Source organism: Geotrypetes seraphini, chromosome 2, assembly GCF_902459505.1.
Source record: "Geotrypetes seraphini chromosome 2, aGeoSer1.1, whole genome shotgun sequence".
Lineage (NCBI taxonomy): Eukaryota > Metazoa > Chordata > Amphibia > Gymnophiona > Dermophiidae > Geotrypetes > Geotrypetes seraphini.
The window spans coordinates 67,092,311-67,115,642 of NC_047085.1; the positions used below are offsets into that span (position 1 = coordinate 67,092,311).

At 43.6% G+C, this 23,332-nt stretch overlaps 1 protein-coding gene across 5 annotated transcripts in view; it reads left to right on the forward strand.

Annotated features, from left to right (window-relative positions):
• The first annotated feature begins 406 nt into the window (after window positions 1-406).
• Window positions 407-23,332, forward strand: part of RNF19A (ring finger protein 19A, RBR E3 ubiquitin protein ligase) — a 146,171-nt gene continuing 123,245 nt past the window's right edge. The window contains exons 1-2 of one of the 5 annotated variants that reach the window (XM_033933130.1): window positions 412-736; window positions 850-1,157. The gene's annotated coding sequence lies outside the window, so the exon portion shown is untranslated. Of the gene's footprint in view, window positions 737-849; window positions 1,158-15,999; window positions 16,384-23,332 lie in introns of those variants that run through there. The other 4 variants (XM_033933133.1, XM_033933132.1, XM_033933129.1 and 1 more) reach the window with 4 other exon arrangements.

Below are 23,332 nucleotides of genomic sequence, written 5' to 3' on the forward strand. Positions count from 1 at the left end.
CCAACCCTGTCCTGGAAGACCACCAGCCAGTCAGGTTTTCAGGATAGCCCTAATGTATATGCACGGAGCAGATTTGTATGCCTGTCACCTCCATTATATGCAAATCTCTCTCATGCATATTCATTAGGGTTATCCCAAAAACCCGACTGGCTGGTGGTGCTCCAGGACAGGGTTGGAAACCACTGCTCTAGTCCCCCATAGTAACTAAAAGTACCGAACGGCAGCCGAGAATGAAACCACGGAAGTCGCTGCGGTCGGGTTTATCCCTAAACCGGGAAACCAAACTAACCCACCGTGTGTACACTAGTTTCAGACTGAGAGTTTGTTGGGTTTTTGTTTTTTTTTATAGGTGAGGGGGGAGGGGCTCTAAATCGAGAGGCTGTTTCCGGGAATAATCATTTCCTTCTATCTCCGAACGCTAGACGTTGCCAGACTGAGCGGGTGACCGATTGACGTAAACCGGGGAGCGTGCGCAGGGGGAGGTGGCTGTGTCTTAACTGCTAGCTAGCAGTTTGAGCACGCGCACCTCCTTTCGCTCCAGGTGACGCCAGGCCGGGGGTGAGTGGCGAGGCCGTTGCTGTAGACTAGAGGTTGTGAGCGTTGAGATCAGGCGCGCGGGGGGAAGCTACGCGAGCTGTTCGCATTTTCCCAAGCGCCGCCCTGGTCGAAATCCTCCTCACGGCTCCCGTTTCCTGTTCATAGCTGCCGCAGGGAGGGTCGGAGCGTGCAGTGAAAGGTAAAGGACGGCCCGTGGACTGTGGCGGAGCCGGGCTTTTCTTACTTTCTTCTTTGCTTCCAGCCCCCCCCCCCCCCCAAGTTTGGTCTGATTTCTGATTCCTCTCCGTTTAGGACTCCTCTGGGCACCGAGCTCCTGTCGGGCCTGGTTCGAGCCTGGAGAATACGAGCGAAGCGCTCTGGACCTGCTCTTGGGGCTACGGTGGCCTCTATCTCCGGGGACCTGGGCTCGCTTCCTGTTGTTGCTTGGATTTAGTGAAGGCGATCCCCGGGCCTTGGGGAGTAGTATGCAGCTACCGCTAAGAGTAACAACTCAACACCGTTTCTTTAGGATCTGTGAACCTTTCAGAGGTAGAACTAGAACGGCTACAACTTTAGCTTGCCCCAATGTGAGCGTTGATATAAAAAAAAATAAAAAAAAGGTGAGGCACGGATGGGGTGAGACTTTGTACTATAAAACATTATCTTCCTGTTCATGTTTTGCTATGTTGCTTATAGTAGTTTGATCTTCCTTGTGTGTGTGCCGTTTTTAGTTCCCGTGATAGCTTAGGGATTAGTTCGAAAAGTTAATCTTGCTTTATTTTATCGAGAGTTAGTTATTGTAGCACTATTCACTTTGTTATTTTATGATTGTAGAAACGAGTACAGTATTTGTTTCGCTTTCACATAATGACGTGTACGGTAGTGCGGTTGTCTTGATTGGAAATAAAGGTCGACAAAGTTAAAGAGGCCAGAATATAGTTGAGTGATCATTTTTAAATTTGGGATTATATCAAAGTGACATTAAGGGAGTTCTAACAACCGATTTTTAGACATTTGTCTAATATTTTTAGACATTTGTCTAATAATAATAAGGCTTTATGAGTGTCTAATAAAAGTTTACAATCTATGATCTTGGGAGGTATTATACAAGTTGGAAGTAATTAGAAACAGCAGAACAACAAAAAAAGGCAAGGGGATGTGTCGTTTAAGCCAAACAAGTCTTTATTCAAAATGTCCCAACAAGGATCCACGTTTTGACGTATGAAACAACGCCTTCCTTAGGAGGCACTGGTATATAAGTGATAAGAAAAACGCTGAAAGTATTGCATTTACAAACTCCATGTACCACAGAAGTATTGAGCTTACAAACTGCTTATGTATCACAGTTTGGCCTGGATTCACTAACCTGTCCGATTGGGCCTGATTTGGGCAGGCCGACGAATTCTTTAAGCCAAAATATGCAGATGAGGGCGATCGGAGGAACACCCCCATCTGCAGGCACGGCTTGCGGTTAAGCGATCCCCACGCATGCGCAGACCATCTGTAGATGGTCTGCGCATGCCCGTCCAGCTGCAACTTTTTGTTGTTGTTTTTTTTTTTTAAATCCTTCGCATGGGCTGGCTCTCCTGCTCTCTACTTCCAGGCAATCTTGCCGCCCAGACTCTCCTGCTCTCTGCTGCCTTTCGTGCAGTGCGAGCCCCATGGGTTTAAAGCGGAGCTGCACTGTGGCGTGCAGCCCCGCTTTAAACCTGCGGGCTCGCACTGCAGGGAAGGCGGCAGAGAGTAGGAGCTCAGGGCTGGAAGATTGGGAACAGGTTATTGGGCTGAGCTCCATTAACTACTATTGCATGTGCTGGACCCAGGGGAAGGTTGGGAGAGTCGGGGCAGGCGATCAGGACATGCAGGCGGCTTATACAGCAGGCAGGTGGCTTACAGCTATGAGTTTCAGTTCCACCGAATAGGGAGAAAGAAGCTGCACAAATGATGTTGAAAATAGAGCGTTTCATCCCTCTACTAACTGATCGAGTTATGGCGCTGAACCAGGGCTGACTGCAGAAAGCAGGGCGGCAGAAGACAGGGCAGACAGAAAGGGCTTCAGCAACTGGTCCTCATAGAAACATAGAAAAACGTCAGAAAAGGGCTATAGCCCACCAAGTCTGCCCATTCCAAGTATCCCCCCCCCTGAATTTACTCCCTTAAAGATCCCACGTGAGTATCCCATTTTTTCTTAAAATCCGTCACGCTGCTGGCCTTTATCACCTGGAGTGGGAGTCTGTTCCAATGATCCACCACTCTTTCGGTGAAGAAGTACTTCCTGGAGTCGCCATGAAACTTCCCTCCCCTGATTTTCAGCGGATGCCCTCTGGTGGTCGAGGGTCCCATGAGCCAGAAGATATCATCTTCTGACTCAATGCGTCCCGTGATGTACTTATACATTTCAATCATATCTCCCCGTTCTCTTCTTTCCTCAAGTGAGTACAGCCGCAATTTCTTTAGTCTTTCTTCATACGTGAGATCCTTGAGCCCCATGACCATCATGGTGGCCGTCCGCTGAACTGACTCAATCCTCAGCACGTCCTTTCGGTAGTGTGGTCTCCAAAACTGAACACAGTACTCCAAGTGAGGCCTCACCATGGCTCTGTACAACGGCATCATAACTTCCGGTCTCCTGCTGACGAAACTTCTGCGGATACACCCCATCATTTGTCTTGCCCTGGAGGAAGCCTTCTCCACTTGATTGGCAACTTTCATGTCCTCGCTAATGATCACCCCTAGATCGCGTTCCTCCGTGGTCCTAACCAAGGTCTCACCATTTAGTACATAAGTTCTACGCGGGTTTCTCTTGCCCAAGTGCATTATTTTGCATTTTTTAGCATTGAAGCCTAGCTGCCAAGTATTTGACCATTGTTCCAGCAGCAGTCGCTTGTTTGTGATCGGCCAGTCCAGTCAGTGTTGCATGGTTTTGCTTTGTGAATCGTGTCCCTGCCTACTTTGCATGGTATTGGGAGGATGGTCGGCAAAGAGGTAAGTGAATCAAGCCGGGGTCACAAACCGATTGTACATGATCGGTTTGCTTTGTAAATCTAGCCCTTTTTAAGCTCAGTACTTCCAGTGTTTTATTGCAGCGTTTCTTATCGCTTGTATACCAGTGCCCCCTAAGGAAGGTGTTGTTTCACATGCCGAAACTTGAATCCTTGTAGGGATGTTTTGAATAAAGACTTGTTTGGTTGAAAGGACACCTCCATTTGCTTTTTTTTGTACTTCTGTTTGGCCAAGTAATTGGAAGCATTTCCCGATCAAGTTACAAGCATAGAGGTTCTTGTTGCACAAATTTACCATAGCAAAACAGAGAAAGCAGTATGATAAGAATAAAAATCAGGAAAGTTAACACCACCCTTATCAGCTTTAAGAGTTTTCGTGGCTATCCTTGGAGGTTTATTTTTCCAAATAGAATTTAGACAATTTTGAATCAGTTTGTTTGTAAAATTCTCTAGAGTAGTGTCAGGGTAGCATCATCAATATATAATTAATCTGTGGAGTTAGTACAATTTTGATTGTATCCAGTGTACCCTACCAGGACAGATTCAAAGTGACCATTTTGTGGTAGCTTCATTAATGATGGTCAAAATTTTTTAGTATTAATGTATATACCGTATTTTTCGCTCCATAAGACGCAATTTTTTCCACCCAAAAATGGGTGGAAATCTCGGCGTGTCTTATGAAGCACTATATTTTTTAGCATTGTACTTTTTTAATTGAATTTTCATGGTTTTATATGTCAGTGTTTAATAAATTATCTCCAGAACATCTGTATCCACAGTTTTTGTTTTCATCGGTGGATTGTTTTCACTGTGGATCATTGGGTCTCCCCATTTTTCTTTGTTATGAAGCAAAGGTGCAAAATTTGAATCTGCACAGCTGCAACACCCTCTCCCCCCGCGCATCAGTTGCACCACCTTGTTAAACACTTCCCGCCTGCCCCCTGTGCAATTGCAAAACACCCCCCTGCGCCGCACTACCTTTTTTTTTTTTTAAAAAAACCAAACCCCCCCCCCCACCGCTGTCGTTGCCAAACCTTTTTCCAAGCCTCGTGGTCCAGTGTAGGCTCTGTATTTCCTGGCAGCAGGCGCACGAGTCAGGAGTTCAGCGGTCAGGGCCAAGCTTTACACGCTCCTGCTTGGGCCCGTGCCGCTTTCCGAATGGCTGGCTGCAGTTCTCGCGGGACTCGCGAGAACTGCTGGCAGCCATTCGGAAAGCGGCACGGGCCCAAACGGGAGCGTGTAAGGCTTGTCCCTGACCACCGCACTCCTGAATCGTGTGCCTGCTGCCCGGAAATAGTAAGGAGCTGTCGAGGGAGGGAGGAAAGAATTAAAAAAAAAAAAAAGGTATGGGGGTATGATTAAAAAGGTACAAGGGGTATGATAAAAAAGGTACTAGGGGGGGGGATGATTTAAGGTACTGGGGAGCATGTGGGGAGATGGGTGATGATTTAAGGTATTGGGGGGTATGGGGCCTGCCTGTCTGTCTGCTTGTCACTAGGCTACTAGGCCTGCCTGCCCTGTGCCCTGTCCCGGCCTACCACTAGCCCACCAGAGGGGGGGGCAGGGTACAGAGCCTGGCAGGGTGGGGGGATAGGGTGCAGAACCTGGCAAGAAGTATGGAGTTGGGTACAGAGCCTGGCAGAGAGAATTTGGTTCAGAATGTTTTTTTTCTTGCTTTCCTCCTCTAAATCTAGGGTGTGTCTTATGGAGCAAAAAATAAGATAGTTTGTTCTATTGGGGACCATGTAAAGTTGTGTGTTCCAATAAGGTCAACTAAGTTAAAGCTCTTTTCTTTTCTTTCTCTCTCACTTTTTTTTTCCCCCCCCCTCTCCTTAAAACACAAATATTAAAGTTAGAAAATAAAAACATCACTTTTTCTTGCCTAGCTTCATGGAGCAGAAAACATGTAAATTTGGTCCAAGTGTCTTGGCCAGGGTTGGAACCAGTGCTAATAGTACAGTTGATTCCACCTGAGTGCACATCGGTTAAGTGCATGCTTCGGTTATCCACAGCCTACCACCATGGTCCTGGGTTGGTTTTTTTTTTTTTTACATTAAAGTCAATGGACATAAACTCCGGATAATTGCAATTCTGATAAGCACACAATCCGCTTATGCGCACTGGTGTTATAGGTCCCACCTCTATTCATTCACGTTACTTTCACTCCGGTTAAAAGCAATCATGCTCTCATGTGGATGAGCCACGTGTTTTGGATCAGCAGTCTAGGCCTGGCCAGGAGTTCGAACTTTCAGAACTGCACCATGGCATCGCGTAGAGAAAAATCTTTGTCTTTGGCTGAACGTGCCCAACACACTGGTCAAAAGTCATTGTCTTTGGCTGAACGTGTCGATGTCTTAAAGAGACTTGACCAACAGGAGATGTAGGTCTCTATTGCAAAACATTACAGCGTTCATCCTAGCCAGATTTTTCGGATTCACAAAAAAAAGTTAGCCATATTGAAAGACTGGCAAAGCAGCAGCAATCCTACCAGGAAACGGAAAAGAATTGGGAAGGCTGGAGACGTTGAACAGGCGTTGCGATGGTTTGCTGAAGCTAGAAGTTGTCAACTGCCAATCAGTGGGCCTCTGCTGATGGAGAAAGCAGCACAGCTATCCGAAAAACTGGGCGTAGAAGACTTCAAAGCAACAAACGGATGGCTAGAGTGGTGGAAAGTTCGTAATGGCATAAAATTTAAGAAGCAGCATGGCAAAAAACAAGATGTGAATAAGTTTGGTGCAGAAAGATGGATCATGGAAGTGTTGCCATCAGTCACTGGTGGATATGAACCATGCAACGTTTTCAATGCCGATAAGACGGCCTGTACTGGGTGCCAAAGGAATGATTGACATTGCTGCTCAGTTGCATTATGGATGGTAGTGAAAAGCTTGAGCCACTGCTGATTGGGAAGAATCAAAATCCTCAGTGCTTCAAAAACATTAAACGCCTGCCTGTTTAATATGAAAGCAACAAAAATGCATAGATGATGGCGACACTGTGGATTGAATGGTTGCAGAAGCTTGACAATCTGATGAGAAGGCATAGGAGGCACATTGTAATGCTGTGTGATAACTGCAGCATACAGACTGACCAACATCAAACTCGTGTTTCTGCCACCAAACACAAATCGCCAACTTCAAATGTCATTACAGGTCGCTCATCTTAAGATATGTGATGGCAGTGATTGATGCAAGCACGGAATCCAGCACACGAGCTGCTGAGCTCGTGAGAAAAATGACAGTTGCTCGACTTTCTTCACATGGTACGGGAAGCGTGGAGTCGAGTCTCATCAACAATTTCAAATTGCTATTGACAGGCAAATTTCGTTTACACATCTGATGAGACAAATGAAGCTGACACTTCGTCCATTAAACTCCCAGTTGGACTCTTGCCACAAGAGTTTGAGCTGTATGTCGCTGTTGACAACGATTTGCCCACATCAGCTGACAGCACTAATTCCAATATCTGTACAGTCATAAAAAACACTGCAGACAACCAAGAGTCTGATGAGGGACGGAGATACTGCCGCGGTCATCACGACTAATGAAACATCTGCAGAGATTGTTTCCTTTTTGGATGCGCTGAAGTCCTTACACACGCTGCGTTGTTATCTGGAGATAAATGGATGTCACGACTATGGACAGTTTTACAGCATCAGTAGTCAGATACACAGCCTGAATTGTGCAATCTGCGTGCAGAAAACAATGACTGATTATTTCAGTAGAGTTGGTTTAAAAAAGGTTTACAGTGTATATTGCATTAGACAGAACAGTGCTGGTTCTAAAACTGAACGGTGTTAAATTGTGTGTTTTTTTGCTGAATAAAAGTTTTATTGTATTTGACTACAGCGTACTGTGATTTTTCATGACTAAAAAGTGGTACTCTGTTTAAGCGCACATCGCAGTCCGGTCCGGAGGGCTTGCACTTAAGTGGAGTCGACTGTATAACCAAGATTTAAACTTTGAGTTCTAGTTCCCAACTCCATTAATGTAATCTATATGCTACCTAATCTCCACAGTGATACTGTATTTTTGCTCCATAAGATGCACTTTTTCCACCCCCAAAAAGGGGGGTGCATCTTAAGGAGTGAATACACCTCAACCCCCCTCCGGCGTTCTACTGCTGCTCATCTCCCCCTGCCGCTGCTGGTGCTGCTTGCTGCCCTATTACACGCTCGCCACTGCAGGAAAGGAAGAGAAGGGCCGGCGGAGTACAATTGGGCCCATAAATCTTGCCCCGACGTCAATTCTGATGGGGAAGGCTTATGGGCCCGATTGCATGCCACCGTCCCTTCCCTTTGTGGAGTTGCGGCAGACTTGGGAGTAGGAATCAGCGGGAAGGGAGGCAGGCTTTGGTGCGGGAGGGAGGAAGGGCAAAGGCTGGAAGGCAGTGAGGGAGCAGGGGCAAGAATTCGGGACATAGGGAGGAAATAGAGACAATTGTTGGGCCTGAGGAAGTAAGGAAAGAAACAAAGTTAGTTTTCTTTCTTCTATCTAGTGCAACCAGAAATCACCAGACAACAAAGGTAGGATTTCAATTTAGAGATCAAAATCTGTCTGCTGCAGTATATTTGTCTATTTTTCTATGGGGTTAGGTTCAGAGGCACAATTTGGTTCAGACTATTTTTTTTCTTGGTTGTTCCTCCTCTAAATCTAGGGTGCGTCTTATGGTCAGGTGCGTCTTATGGAGCAAAAAATACGGTAATTTGAGTGTTTTTCTGTTAATTGTGGTTGGGGATAAAATAATTTGGGGGCTTCAATTTGTGCATTATTTATGTTGAGCAAGATTGTATTAGCAATTTTTTGTGTACTTAGCCTCTTGGTGTGCTCATAAGGAAGGAGTGCCTAAGGTACGCGAGCTGCTTATTGGGGGTATGCGGCACTGGTTGCTGCTGCTGAGGATATTGCCTGCCTACCCCCCTATGTAGAAGCTGCCACCAGGGATCCCTCCTTTCTGCTCGCCCCCCTCTGCTGAAGCCGCTGGCGGCGATCCCTCCTTCCTACCTGTCCCCCTCCGCCGAAGCCAACCCAGAAGGCTTCTCCCTGATGTCAGCTGACATCAGAGGAAAGCCTTCCGGGTCAGTGGGGGTTCCCAGTTTCCTCCTGCTTTCGGCGGCACTTGATGGAAGGACACATCAGTTGTTCTTTCTCGCAGCACGTAGCTGACCCAGAAAACTCTCCAACGTCGGAGTTGACGTCAGAGGGAAGGCTTGTGGGTCAGCCCTGTGCAGCGTGTGAACCACTGCCTGTACATCCCTGCAAATGCCGCTGAAGGCAGAAGGAGCAGCCCAGCTGGAGGCACTGAAAGAAGTGAGTGCGCCTTGAGCGAGTAAGGGAGAGAGGGGACATGATCTGGGACAAAGGGAGAAAGAGGGTGGGGGTAGGAAGTATTGGGACATGGGAGGGGCACGATTTTGGGACAAAGGCTAGAAGGCAGGGGAGGCATGAACTTGAGACAAAGTGGGAAAGGAGGGAGCATAAACATGGGACACAGAAGGAAGTGAGGAGGCATGAACATAGGACACAGAAGGGAGAGAGGGAGGAAGGGGGCACTAACTTGGGATATAGGAGGGAGAGAATAGAACTGCGTTTATGTAGCCAACTATCTCTTATGTGGTTAAGTGCGATGTTTAGCGCTTAACCACATAAGTGACATCCCAAAGACAAGAAGGAATTTTAAGCAGTCCTTTTGACCGCTGATCTTAGGCGATTAAATTAACCTCATAAGTGCTGACTTTGTTCCCCCGGACTACCCACAAAGTAGTCTGTTTTCAGTTCAGTGGTCTGGTGATATTCATTGGCCCTCACAAGTGATTTAACTGGCCAGGTGCTATTTCTGGCCAGTTAAATTACTTTGAATATCAACCTTTCCAGAATAGCATTTGATCACTGAGATGTGGCAAAAATAGAGAAATATTTCTCATGATATTAGGGTGTCGCAAGGAAGTTCCAAATACACTCGGTTGTCTACACTTGTATTTAATTAAATCCAGAAGGAAGCTCTCTCTGGCTTGATGCAAGTGAAGGAGTAGCCTAACGGTTGGTGCAGGTTTCTGAGATCTGGGTTCAGTTCCCGCTGCAACGTTGTAACACTGAGCAAGTCACTTAACCCTCCATTGCTCTAGGTACAGAAAAGTACCTGTATATAATTTGCAAGCTGCTTTTATTTTAACCACAGAAAGACAGTATGTATACAGGTATAGCAAATCCCATCTGTACAACAATGAGTGTTAGCAGGAAATTTAAGAGACCGAGATCATACTCCACATACCCTGGCTTAGGACTGAGGTTTATTGAAAACTAGTCTGTTTGGTGATATTGATTCCAAAAATTAAACATTAAAAAGGTATGAAAAAATAAGTACAATTGTGATAAAAACAGTGAATTTAAAAAAGAGAAGTAGCTTAATGGTTACTGTGGTGGACTGAGATTCAAAGGTAAAAAAATCAAACTTAAAATAAACAGAGAACAATTGCATACTGGGCTCACAATTTTATCTAATGTACCTGGGGCAATGGAGGATTGAGTGACTTGTCCAGGGTCACAAGGAGCAATGTGGGATTTGAACCTACTACCTCAGGGTGCTGAGGCTGTAGCTCTAACCACTAGGCAAGTGTTTCTCAACTTCTTCAAGCCAAGTACCCCTTAAGTCTTAACAAATATCAACTGAGTACCCCTGCCCAAGCTCCACCCCAGACACCACCCTCATAATAACAGTACTAATTGTAATGAAATTTCCTCCATTCATTTTTCATATACATGCAATTTAATCTTATTAATACATAATGGTAACCACATAACTAGAAAAAAAAGAAAAACACGAAGCACACTGTATGCAGAGAAAATGTTAATTATCATTTATATTGGGGTGTTTTTTTTGTTTTTTTTTTCTTTCAAAGAGGTCAAGCCAGATGACTTAAAAATATGCAATGTCACCTCAGTACCAATTATAGAAAAATAGACAAATATAGGAGTCCTTTTATTAAGGTGCGCTAAATGCTAGGGCACCCATAGAATATAATGGATGCCTTAGCATTTAGCGCGCACTAATCTTTAGCACACACTAAATCAGTTAGCGCGCCTTAATAAAAGGATCCCATAGTGCAAAACATAGAAAGCAGATATAAATTCTCAAAACAGACACATTTTGATCACTAAATTGAAAATAAAATCATTGAAAATAAAATTGTTTTCTTCCATTCTCATCCCCTGGATCATATGCAGCATTTTTCACCACTGCCCACCAGCCCCATGCCCATTTTCCCCTCTCCAGCACTATGCCACATCTCTCCCTCCATCACTATGTCCAACATTTCTCCCCCTTGTATCCCCTTCAATCTGTCCCTCTGTTCCCTCTCCATCACCATATCCAACATTTCTCCCTCTTATCCTTCTATTCCGGATGCATCCTCACTCCTCTATGTCTCTATGCCAGGGGTGTCAAAGTCCCTCCTCGAGGGCCGCAATCCAGTCAGGTTTTCAGGATTTCCCCAATGAATATGCATACAATGAAAGCAGTGCATGCAAATAAATCTCATGCATATTCATTGGGGAAATCCTGAAAACCTGACTGGATTGCAGCCCTCAAGGAGGGACTTTGACACCCCTGCTCTATGCCCAACGATTTTCCTTTCTTCCTTTCCCCATGTGCACCATCTCTTTCCCTCTTACACACTCATGCCCAACAATTCTCCCTATGTTCAATGCTGGTGCCTAGACATAAGAACATAAGAATTGCTGCTGCTGGGTCAGACCACTCCCGCGGTGGCTCCTAGGTCAGAGATCAGTGCCCTAACTGGGACCAGCCCGACCTGCATACGTTCTGGTTCAGCAGGAACTTGTCTAACTTTGTCTTGAATCCCTGGAGGGTGTTTTCCCCTATAACAGCCTCTGGAAGAGCGTTCTAGTTTCTAGCACTGGATTTCCAGAAATAACCCTGGTGATGGTTATAAATTGATTTACAAGATTTTTCTTCAGTAGAAGAAAGTATGTGCTTGCTAAATGTAGAAAAAGGTAAAATATTAACTTGTCACAGACTGAGTTACGAAATTTGTTTTCCCAGCTGAAATTTGTCATTTTGATATTTGTTTTTGGTGTTCACATTGAACACTAAATAGTACTACCGTAGATAAATACATAAAAAGCAAGACAGTTTATGGTTATTTTTCAGCCTGGATCTCTATTTACTGGAACTCTTAAAGGTTTGAGTTATTTCTTTAATTTTAAGAATTGCCTACCTGTTGTATTTTTATAAATTATATGCCATTAGTAAGTAGATCAGTGGTTTCCAAACTGTGGACTTCAGTGAACTCTTAGGGGTGCTGTGGCATATTTCTCTACCTCCCTTCCACCGTCACCCAAACTGCTACTGCTGCTTCTCTAGATGAGCAGTTGTAGCGGCAAAACAAGCTGCAGCCACTGTGGGGCTGGACTCTTCATCCACGCATCTGACCATCCTGCCCTTCTCGGGCATCACTTCCTGTTTTGGGGCATAGCTAGCAGCTGCTTGGATGAATAGTCTGGCCCTGCAGTGACTGTAGCTTGCTTTGCCACTGCTGCTGGTCTTTTGAAGCCAGACAAGCACCAGTGGTGTATAGGTGGATATGGAGGCGTATGCTGGATTGGTGGGGGCGTGCAGTGAGGGACTTAAACTGGATGAAAGTGGAGGGAGAAGGAGGGAATGTGTGGAAAATGCTGGTATTGATTTCTGAAGCAAGACACCATTTTGCTTGCTGTACAGGCAGCATGGAGCTTGGGTCTCAGGCAGTGGATCTCTTCAGCTGGTGCAGCATTTCCATCCTTTCCATCAGTGCTATTGGGGGGTGGGGGTGGGGGAGAAAGGGAGATAGAGACACAAGAAAAAATGTGTAGCCCAGGGGTGCTGTATTCTGAGAAAGTCACTGTTCTACAGATATCCTCTAGTTAAACCACATGGGCCTCCACCCAAAACATTGCTTGAGCACAAGTCAGGTGTGCCTATAGGTCAGAAGGAACTTGCTTGTATAGGCAACCATAATAACAACCTTTATCTAGCATGAAACAAAAGTCTTTGACACCACCTGGCTCTTGCCTAGGCCAGAGTAGTAGGATAAACTTTCTCAGGAAGAGTGTGGCGCAGTGGTTAAAGCTACAGCCTCAGCTGGGGTTGTGGTTTCAAACCCACGCTGCTCCTTGTGACCCTGGGCAAGTCACTTAATCCCCCCATTGCCCCAGGTACATTAGATAGATTGTGAGCCCATCGGGACAGATAGGGAAACATGCTTGAGTACCTGAATAAATTCATGTAAACCGTTCTGAGCTCCTCTGGGAGAACAGTATAGAAAATTGAATAAATAAAAATAAATAAACCAATGATCGGAAAGATGGAAGGCATTTCTCTCCATAAGTACTGAAGCAGAACCCTGTGAACATGTAAACTTTACAAGTTAGATAAGTTTCCTAGACTAGGCTGCTTGAACAAATTAAATTAAAACATGCCGTAAGGGGAAGGGAGGGAGGGAGATAGATGCGGCGACGATCGGTAGGTAGGAAGGAGGGAAGGGGCTGCGCGCGATCAGTGACCGTGTTCGTTCCCTCTCTTAACTGCAGAGACGAGGCCATTCACCGTCCACGGAGTAGTGGATGACCTTGTCCCCATACTTGCGGTGAGCACTTTTTCCCCCCACCGTGACTGGTGCAACAGGACTAAGGAAAGGAAATTACAAAGTATGATTAAATTTAACTTATAAACAAAATCACATTTTCCTTTGCACCTTAGCAATGTCTTGCCCAAGTTTTAACTATCAGTAAATATTTTTCCATGCCTGCAGAAGTTATTTGCTGACCTTTTATTTCTACGTAGGTATGAACAATGTAAATGGTCATAGACATGCTCGTATTTTTCATCCAGAATTTCCAGTCTGTCATGTAATATTTAAATTGGAAAACCTATTGAGTTGCTAGCTGTTGCCAGATGTCAAAATGACTTCAAGGATGGCGTGATTTTAGACAGGCAAGCTTTAATCTCTTCTCTGAATCATCATTCTTAGGAAGTGTGTTTGTTTGTTCTTGATGTGGAAATGCTCTCCATTAAATGACTTAGTATTTTTATTAATGGTGCAAAAAAAAGGGCTCTTGCCATTGCTCTGTGTCATTGTAGCTTTATGTTCAGTCACATAGGGGGAAATTCTACAAACGGCACCTTAACTTAGCCACCTTAACTTAGGCACCTGTAGGTGCCCTATTGTGGCCTAAGTTAATTTGGAAAAGCTGTTTGAAACAGCAAATAATTTTAAATTTAAAGTGCCTACTGGCGCCTAAAGAAAAGATGCTGGAATTGTGCCTCTGGAGGTGCCGCCCTGCGCCTAATGCCACTATGGGCATGATTAACACTAGAAGTGGTGCTAGGCAGCATAAAGTGCCTAAATAGGTGTGATTCATGACATAGGTGTCGGAAATGTGAAAAATTCTGGCCTACATTTCCAGTGCCTATCTTTCCCGGAAGCGCGATTCTCTGTACAACGCTGTTGTGTGATTGACATGCAAGCGGCGGCCACTTTTTAGGCAGCTGCCGTTATCGGCACTGTATAGTGAATCCGGGCCAGTGTCATATTTTGTACTGAGCTTTTAATAGAAATGTGTAACTATTGTCAAATGAGATTTCTGAAGTTCAAAATGGGACAATAAAAAAATACATATCTGAGTTGTTAAGAGCTGGGCTGGCAAGGACAGGGATGTAGAAGTTGGAGAGGTAAACTGAAAAAAGCATGTGGAGTATGCTTCATGGAATTTTTCCTGTGGTTTTTGTTGTATCTTCCACAGAACTCAGCTGATTCTTATGAAATTTAGTGCATGTGTCCTGAATGAAGCTGATGTAAAATGTTGTAAATATTTCCCACCGCATCACAACACTATCTTGTGAAAATGGGATATATGCAGAAGCAGATGATAATTTGTAAACAGTCTCTGTATCAAAATGGTTTTCACTGCAAAAGACCGAATTCTGATAAAGAATTTGATACTGCTTAAAGGTTACAGTAGTCAATGATTGTTGGAACAAAAATGGCCTTGATGTGCTGCTACGCAAGTTCGAGCAACAGATGCTGTGGATTGTAAGCCAGGCAGTGGACAACTGCACTCGATTCACATATAAAACGTGCATTGGCGTTGTACGCGATCTTGTGCTAAGTCAGGAGGACGCATCGCAAACACACTGAACAACTTGCTAAATAGCAAGAGAAGCAGGAATAAGCGAGACAACTGTGGTTAGGATAATTCATGACAATCTGAAATTAGTGTCTTAAATGTCGTGCCCAACTTTACACAACAAAGACACATGCCTGAAATGGTGCAAGCAGCTTTTGACCAAGTACCTGGAGCACAGCATCGGCTTTACAATAGCTGCATCGATTAACACACAGAATGATCACCTGTACATGCCTTTAAAAACATTGAAGTGTGAGGTTAATGCCAAATGCCTACTACGGACCCGCCGGACAGCCAATCAGTCATGGTCTTGGTCACAATCTTGAAACTCTGTTTCACATGCTCTTCATCAATCCTTGGGTTAAGATAAATGGCGCATATTACCAGGATGTCCTCTTGATGCAGAAGCTGTTGCTAGCGATCCATCACATGTTGGGAGACTACTTTATCTTCCAACAGGACAATGCCTCAGCACATCAGGTAAAGGACACCATAGAACTGCTGCATCAGGAGACCCCTTCATTGGTCCAGATCTCTGGCCTGTCAATTCACCAGTCCTAAACCCAGGTGACAACTGGATCTGGGGGCTGATACAGGAACGCATCTACCAGACAGCAATATCTGATGTTGAAGACCTTAAACAGCACATCATCTTTATTTGGGCTGAGCTGATGCAGAGCGTTGTTGACAAGTCCATAGATCAATGGCAGCCAAGACTGAGGGTGTGCCTTTGTGCAAACATCTGCTTAATTAAAACATTACTTTTAGACTTTACATTTTTCTGCAAGATATGCCATAAAACTTTTTGATGTGTTTATTCAGTTCACAGTTCATTTTCACAAGGTAGTGTTGTGCGATGGGAAATATCTACGTTTTACACCAACTTCATTCAGGACAGCATCAGCTGAGTTCTGTGGAAAAGAAGACAAAAAACATTTTGGTGGTGGGTTTTTTTTTTTTTGGCTCACAGTGTGTGTGTTTTAAAAAAAAAAAATATATATATATATATATATTTATTTATTTATGGTTATAGTAAGTTTTGCTCCCACCATTCACTTCAGTACTAAATTGCAATATCACATTAAGAATTATTACCATTTTTGTTGGCCTTGCTCATTTGGATATTCCATTGAATATACCACTCAAGTAAATTTTTATGGCTACACAGCTTTTTTTCATTGTGCACATTTGAAATCTTTTGCTATATTTTATTTATTTAATTTGTTTTCTATCTCGTTTCCCCCAGATATTGCAGTATTTTTTGACCCATTCATAATAAGGCCACAAAGGACTGAAAGTGCAATAGAAAGGTGATCACAAATTTTCCCATTGTATCTGCATGATACCAGCCCTTGCCTTTGCACTGCTTGAGAATGTTGTGCAATCATTTGGAGAATTACAGGAAGATCTCGACTTTCTTCAAGAAGCAGTACCAATAGCAAATTACTTTGAAGACACCTATATTGGCTGAATGAATTGCAGAGGACATTAAGCACCACTGTTTCCAGTTCAACTTTGTAACATGTATCAATGAATGTTAAATGATCAGCATCGAACAAACGATAACATTGAAGGATGGCACCAAAACTTTCAAGAGACATGTGGTACCCAATCTCCAAATACTGTATAAAATCAAATATAAACTAACTCAATTATAAACCAAGGTAAATTTTTCCCCCCAAAAAAGGAGGAAAAAGAGTTGACTCAAATATAAACTGGGGTGGGGGAGGTGGTTGTTAATATTCAAGTGCCCTGCCAGTCTCTTCACCCAGACCCCCTCTCTTCCTGTCAGGCTCTGAACCTTGTTTCCTCCCTCTCCCTACTCTGCCAGGATCCGCATCCAGCCCCCTCCCTTATTCCCTCACCTGCCCTGTCAGTCTCTGCACCCAGCCCTTCTCCTTCCCTGCGCTGAAAGATTCAGTACCTTGGCCCCCTCTCTCCCGATGCCTTAAAGGCCTCCACAGGGCCTGCTGTAACTCCTGGTGGGCCAGCGGTAGGCCAGGACAGGAGAGTTTCCTCTCGCCTCCTATTCCGGCCAACTCTCAGAAGTTTTAACTCTTTACATTGTCCCCAGCTTACCTTTCATATCCCTGGTGGTCCAGTGGTAAACTACGGCAGGAGCGACTTTCCTCCATTCCTGCCTGTGCAGAGGTACTAGCTTATTGGTTGACAGGAGTTCTTGCGATCCCATGAGAACTAGTGTCAGCACTAACCAGGGTCCCAGGTTAGTGCTGTAGAGTGGATGGTTCAGCTGCTGAAACCCACATTCTTGGATGGCAGCCTGTGATTTTTGTGACATGCACCAACGTATTGTTATGAAGAAACAGCACGCCTACTTTGAGTTTTCCTCGCCTTTACTTCTTGATTGACTCCCGCAAAGCGATCATTGTGTTGGCATAACTTTCCCTGGTTATGATTGTTTTGTATGGCATGAACTCCAGAAGCAAAAATCCTTCATCATCCCAGAAGAAAGTTGCCATGACTTTGACTGTAGATTTTTCTGTCTTTAACTTTTTGGGGGCTGGGGGATGACTTATGCTTCCACTGCATTGACTCCATTTTGGACTTAAGATCTCTGTGATAGACCCAAGTTTCATCTCCAGTTACCAAACAAAAAAAAAAAATTGGTCTTCTTGGAGCATCTCCAAGTTCTCCTGACAGCACTGGAGCTTCGTGGTCTTCTGACATGGCATCAGCATTCTTGGAACCCATCTTGCATTAACCTTGGACATGCCCAATTTTCCATGATATGCTGAGATGCCCATTTCTTCAACTATTTGGGAAACCTTAATTTGTCTGTTTGACAAAATTAAGTCCTTCCACAGGCTACCAGTCTGAGGGTTATTTTCAATGGACTTGCTATCCCAGTTAAACTGCTTGCTTCAAAATTTTACTTTGTAGGGTGGTGGGCAGACTCGCCATAAACTGCAGTCATGCGTTCATGGATCTCCTTTGGTTTTTTCCCTTCTTTTATGAAAAATTTTATCGCTGAACGGTGCTCCAAATCTAGCAGTTTCTTAATTGACTCACACGAGGGCTCTCCTGACATCCTGTCTCTTGAAATGTTAAACTCACACTGAGCCATAACTGTGCATGAGTAACCTTGAGACTTGTCACAACATGCACAGACTTGTTTCAACACACTTGCTACTTTTTTTCATACTCGGATAAATTATTGAACACCCCTCATAGTATGCAAATTATATGCACGTTATTTGTGCTGAATATCCTGGAGAAAGGGGGAGGGAACTGTGCATGACATCTGCACACGAGCTAAGCATTAGGCATATATATTTTGTGCAGGCCCAGTACAGTTCCTGATCTGCCAGAGCTGCAATCAAGTTTAGTTTTTACAGTTTTTTTGTTTGTTTTTGCAAGTGATATAGATGCAGCTGTTTGTACCGATCAGCAGGATAAGTGGATTTTATTCCTCTATCTTTAATGTTCATTGGCATTATACAGCACAGCATAAGACGTGAACATAAATTGAAGGTTTTTTGCCAGTGAGGTGACCGCTTGACTGCCTCTTTAAGCCGTTTTGGTGAGGTGGGAGGGCCTTTTCTGAGGCTTTTTCCTTCATGCTGAAGTGATCTGGTCTATGCTTTGTCTGTTTGATTTACTTTATTGGACTTTACCACACTCCTTTTGAAAGTGTTTATCCTACCATACATTGAGTTTTCATGATATCTGGGGTTTTCCAGCTAACACATGCTAGGTACGCTACTGCTGCCCCTAAACTAGTTGCATCACCTTTAACAGTAATAATTGCAACCATATGCTGCTTTAATTTGATTACTTTAACGAAGACATGGGCTTCTGTATGTTAGCTGTTACTTCTCACTAGCCTCAAATCTTTGAACTCCTCTCCTTCTGCAGTGGAGAACAGTTCCCTCTTCAGTTTTTCCTTTTACAAGTGAACTCTAAAGGTGTGTTCTGACCTGATCTGCTTCTTTTTGTTATTTTCAGATATTTTTACTGTCTTCAAATTTATTTCTGCATGGCTTTGGTACTCGGAAGTCCCCTTCTTGGACTTACTCCACCAGGGAAAGGACACAGTCCTGTGTGGGTGGATTGCTACTCCCAGGCCAATCTCATTGACTACCTGTGGAGCTAGCCTGCTTTGTGTCTCTTCAAGAGCACAGGATCTGTTTCCCTGGGAGTTGCTTGCCTGTTGATTTATCAGAGGCTTGAGCGCAGGCTGTGGGGCCTCTGTGTAACAACTGAGCTGAAGAAACATTTTTTTTACTAAAGAGCTAATTTGTTCATTGAATGAGAGAGATGAATCTACGATGGCACCCAAGATCTTAGAGGAAAACTCAAATCTGTAGAGATGCCCCTGACGGCAATGATACAGTAGAAGGGAGATGATCTAGTTTTGGACCAAGCCATAGGAGTTTAGTTTTGGCTTCATTTAATTTCATTTGAACCGAGAATGCCCAAGCTTGTAATTTCATTATGCATTGAATTATGTTAGCAGAGAGCTTTGAAAGATTTGAGTCTGCCTCAGGAAGGATGAAAATATCATCTGCATAAATGTACAGGGATTCAAAAATTGATGTTTCAAGATATTTCAAAGTGGTCTTATAGATATTGAAAAATATGGGAGCAAAGGTGATCCCATGTGGGACAATGATTTCCAGGGGAGTGACATTGTACCATTCATATTAACAGTATAAGATTGAAATCGTAGGAAATTAGAAAACCAGCTTAAAGACTGCATGATCTAGGCCTATCTCTGAAAGCAGGTAAATCAAGATGTCATGATGGGCAACATCAAAGGCCACGGACAAGTCGAATTGCAATAGAATGGCAAATTTGTTATTCAAATGCAATTGCTGAACCTTTGAGAATAGAGACATCAGCAAAGTTTCTATACTGAAATTTGGCCTAAACCCATGCTGGTACGGCAAAAGAACAGAAAATCTCTCCAAGTAAGTGGAGAGTTGACTGGGGATTATAGATTCCATCATTTTTGTTAACAGGGGTATATTTGCGATTGGCTGCTAATTTAACAGGATAGTTGGATCAGTTGGATCTAGGTCAGCTTTTTTTAACAGAGGCATAAGAACTATATGGCCCACATTGGTAGAAAAAAAAATAGACTTCTAAGGCAGAATTTATAAGTTCAGTTAGCCCTGCAATAGCTTGGGCAGGAATTCTCTCAAATAAATATGAGGTAATGGGATCTAAGATATACTGTACTTGCATTTCCTCAATTTATGGCATAATTGTAAGATTTGTGTCTCAGTTACAAGCTCAAAAGATAACCCAAGTTTGATCTATGGGAACTCCAGATGCATTAGTATCAAAGACCGAGGAAAAATCTTGAGAGTTTAATGCAGGAAACTAATCTTATGAGGGATACTTTTTTGTAGAAAAATTTTGCTAAGGCATCTGCTTCTGGAAAAGAAGAATGTAACAACTTATTGTTGGCATTTGTTAAGCATCGCCAAATGTTAAAAAGAGCTTTACTTTGGTTATTTGACCTAATGATTTTATTTCCATAATAGTTTTTCTAGCCTTTTTCAGTAGAGTTATAGTTTCTGATACTGTATGATCTGATCACTAACCCATTGCCATCAGTGCTTTCCTTTCCGGCTCTGGTCTTAAGAGTTCACCTTAGTGCTATTAGTGCTTCCCATTAGAGAATGACACTTGACAAATTTTTCCCCTTCCCTGTGGGAACTCATTTTCCCATCCCAGAGAGTTATTTTCCTGTCCCTGCCTCATTCCTGCAAGCTCTGTCCTCATCTGCACAAGCCTCAAACACTTTAAAATCATAAGTGTTTGAGGCTTGTGTGGTTAAGGCAGAACTTACAGGAATGGGGCAGTGCCAGTGACAAAATTTGCGGGAACGGGGCAGGGAAATTGAGTTCCTGCAGGAACAGGGAAAAATTTGTCTCTTTGTCATTCTCTACTTCGCATTTGCCAGTAGACAAGAAGCCATTGTCTGTTCATCCTCTGGTTTCTAGATTCATGAAAGGACTTTTTCATACCAAACCATCTCTCAGACCTCCTCCAGTGGCATGGGATCTTAATGTAATACTTTCTGCTTTAATGAAGCCTCCCTTTGAATGGCTCTCAACTTCATCTCTCAGATATCTTACTTGGAAAGTAGTATTTCTAATATCTATCACATCTGCATGCATAATCTGTGAACGTCAAGTGCTATCTTCGGATCCACCTTTTAAAAATACCACCATGACAGGGGTAGTTCTTCACATTCATCCAAAGTTTCTCCCTAAGGTTGTCTCTGTATTAATCTGAACCAGCCTGTAGTTCTACCTGTATTCTTTCCAAGACCACATTCTCATCCTGGTGAAGCTGCACTGCACACATTGGACTGTTAACGAGCCCTCGTGTATTAACTTGGATTGGACTAAACCTCACAGAACTTCGATTCAGTTCTTCCTGTCATTTTATCCAAACAGGCTTGGAGCTCCTGTAATCAAGAGAACCATCTCAACTTGACAGGCAGACTGTATATCCTTTTGCTATGCATAGGCTGAACTGACGCTTGAAGGCCATGTCACTGCACACAAAGTGCGAACAATGGCGACTTCAGTAGCTCACCTACGTTAACTCCTATTGAAGACATCTGCAAGGCAGATCCTCAATCCATACCTTCACATCTCATTACTGTTTGGAGAATCATTGCAGATGAGATAGTTGGTTTGGCCAAACAGTTTTGAGAAATTTATTTTCCATTTGGGTTCAGCTAGGGAGTTCCACATGTAAGAATATGCTGCCTGCGTGACCTGGGATAAAAGCACAGTTACTTATCTGTAACAGGTGTTAGCCAGGGACAGCAGGCAGATATTCTTAAAATCCTCCCACCTCCCCTAGTTGGCTACCTAACTGTGATTGGACGGCGGGCATGTGCAGTGCAGCGGTCTTCAAGTTTTAAAGTGACGCTGCACTTGTGGACTGTCCGAATTGGGCTCTGTGGATGACGTCACCCACCTATAAGAATATCTGCCTCCTGTCCATGTCCTGTCCATTCATAATATCATGGGCATGATTTAAATCAAATCCACCCTGGTTTTTACTACTCATTCTTACCATAGAAACAGAAGATGACAGCAGATAAAAGACCTTATGTAGTCTGCACATCCATACCATCTTGTGACCTATCCAGTCTGCACATCCATACCATTGACTAGAAGAAACTTGTTTAAAAATCCTTTTCTGGTAAAATTCTTTTTTTGTTCAAAATCCTAGTAAAATTGTTTCTATTAGAGTTGTTTCTGTGACAGAAATTAATTTGACATTGACCTTGCTTTGGCATTAACTGCAATCTTCTAGTATTCAGAGAAAACATGTGATTAAATGTTCCTCCTTTTATGGAATAAGGGTAAATCTTTGTTTATAAAAGAAATTCAGTTGGAGTCACCAAAGCTGCTATTTTTTTTATTTTACACATCTGCTAGAATTGGAAGAATTCCAAGAATGTATATTCTTTTCTTACTTGAAAACTTAAAAGGCTTTAAATAATCTTGTTGAAGGGAAGTTGTTGAAAGTATATGTGCTCATCAAAGGTAATTCCATGGTGAAATTTATTTCAGACTACTATGTTTCCCCGAAAATAAGACCTACCCTGAAAATAAGGCCTAGCAAGATTTTCGGGGTAGGTCTGTAAGCCCTACCCAAAAAATAAGCCCTAGTTGCTGGCAGCAGCGCTTCCCCCGCCTGCCGTGCAGCCGAACCCCCGCTGACACTTCCATCTCTCCCTCCCATTAGAACGCTGCCGACCGCAAGACCGATATACCTTGCAAATGGCAGCGTCGGCATCAATCTAATCAGGCTGCTTCGTGGCCTTCTCCTGCATGGGCGTTTCATATTCCGTGTTGCTAATGACATCTTCAGGCGTGAATTCTGTTCAAGTTCTTGCCTGTGTTATAAATCAATACTTGGTTTGGCCCCCACTTACCTAGTTTCCCAATTTAATCTGGCAAGTTCTATTAGGCCCACACGAAGAATACATCTGTTCACCTACCCAACAATAAAGGCCTGCCACTATAAAAAATTCCTGCCCAGAACCCTCGCCTTCCAGGCAGGCAAATGGAATGATTGGCTGAGTAACGTTATCTCACACTCCTCAACCTACCTCAATTTTAGAAAATTGATAAAAACGAGTTTGTTCAATCGATTTGTAAATTAAGAATTTTATAGCACTGCAAATTCAACCATTAACCTTAAGAACTTTATAGCTTTCTACTTCTTCCTTTATATAAGATTGTATAGATGTCTTTGAATTGTTGACCTCTTCGCTGATTGTCCAGCGCTTCTTGTTGTAAACAGCCTCAAACTTTTCATGGCTTTGGCGGTATATAAAAAATAAAATAATGCAGCAGAGGAACGCCCGGGCGGGAGAAGGCCATGAAGCAGCCTGATTAGATTGCTGTTTGCAAGGTATATTGGTCTTGCGGTCGGCGGCACACTCTCGCTGCTGGGAGCAGAGTCTCAGCGAGTGTCTAGTCTGGCTTCGGGAGGAGCAGAGGCTTTGCCCATGCCACCTTTGGAACCCATACCCTCGATGCATGGCTTGTCTGGCCCGGACCCTTCCTCCGTGATGCCGGGCCTCGAATCTTGGGGAGCGCCTCGGAGGACCTC